A 1,592-nucleotide genomic window follows, 5' to 3' on the forward strand; every position below is an offset into this window, starting at 1 on the left:
ACCTTGTATATGGTGATGGAGGATGATTTGACTTTGGGTGAGGGCATATTGTGCAATATTAAGGATATTGTGCAATATCATGGAAGTATACGCCTAAAACCTGTGGGGTATTGTTAACCAGTATCACCCAATAAAGTTAATAAAAAGAAAAAAAAAAAAAAAACTGAAGAAAGTTTCAGAAAACATGTTTCCAAGATACCAAGTTCTAAATAATTATTTTATATTAAAAATGAGCAAAATATGTATGTATTTTTTTCTCATAAATTCTGACGATTACGGTTTCTTTTCTACCTAATCGTTGTGTTCATAGATTTTGGAACTAAATATGTGGTTGTATTGGGTTCTTTTTTTTTTTTTTTTCTGCCAGGGAAGAGTGTGAACACAGCCCCCTCCACTACCACAAATTAAGCAGCCAAGTTCCCCATATTTGGGAAAGTCCCAGGGGTCAGCACAACCAGAGTACAATGGAAAAGCCCACCTTCCTTATAATGTTATTTCCCCCAGAAAGGTAAGTATGTGTGTTGAGTTCTTCTAAGGTTGATTTTTTAATGGATTCTAATCTGTTCTTGGGGGCACCACCAGCCTGCTTGAGTGACTTCAGAGCACTTAAGTAGTGTTAATTCAGCCTACAAACCCTAACATGGTTATCTGTGTCCAGAGTTGTGGAGTTAACATACTATGAAATGCAGTAAACTATAGCATGTATCATTTGCTGGATAAATGATGAAATGTGTATAAAATATCTTGGACTCTATAAAGATTGGCCATCAAACATGCTTATCCAGGACCTGTTCTTAGATATCATTGAACCTTTCTAGAATACAACTTGATTTGCTCTTGGATCTATACAGAGTGAAATGGGGAACCTATTATGAAAGTGTAAACCAACTTTTAAAAATTCCTTTAACTCACAAACTCGATTTTAAGTAATAATATCCATAAATAATCACAAACTGTTCAAGCCAATACTTTCTGTAAATGACTTTTTATTACTATATAGGCAGAAACAAGAAGGGACTCCACTGTTTGATATGATCCATGCCTAAAAACAGGTGGTCTTGACTCGGTGTGAAATACATTTCTGTTGTGACATAACAAGAAAAATGTTGAAACTGTTTTTTAAATATATGAGTATAGTAGATGGGAAAATATAAGCATTATTATGCCTTTCAGAATTGGATCTATGCCAGAAATGGCATTGCATGTTATTATTATTTTCTATTTTATCTTATGCAATATTTCTATTCTTTTGTTATCTCAAGCTTCTCTAGTTTGCTTCCACTATTTTCCTTCGGACACCATACACAGAGACAAATGTCAATGTAAAACACCATTTAAGAGCGTTCTAGAAAGATACTAGCAGTCACTATGTCAGCCCTTAATATGAAATTTTGAAGGTAATTTTTAACCTTTTCATCTTCTAAATTGTAGCTTGTCTTATTAAAAGCGCTTTCTCGCTTTCTTCTTTTCCATTAAAGTTCTTGTTTTTACTAAAAACAAGAAAATGTATCAAACAAATCCAGAGATCTTCACCCTACATTCATGGTGTGACAGGGAAAGTGATATTATCACACACGGTGGCTGTGTACGGT

The 1,592-nt window shown here is 34.0% G+C and overlaps 1 pseudogene; it reads right to left on the bottom strand.

The window, feature by feature from the left end:
• Positions 1 to 364: 364 nt before the first annotated feature.
• Positions 365 to 516, bottom strand: LOC118623124 (annotated as a pseudogene).
• Between the last annotated feature and the right edge of the window lie 1,076 nt (positions 517 to 1,592).

Source organism: Molossus molossus, unplaced genomic scaffold (genome assembly GCF_014108415.1).
Source record: "Molossus molossus isolate mMolMol1 unplaced genomic scaffold, mMolMol1.p scaffold_m16_p_9, whole genome shotgun sequence".
NCBI lineage: Eukaryota > Metazoa > Chordata > Mammalia > Chiroptera > Molossidae > Molossus > Molossus molossus.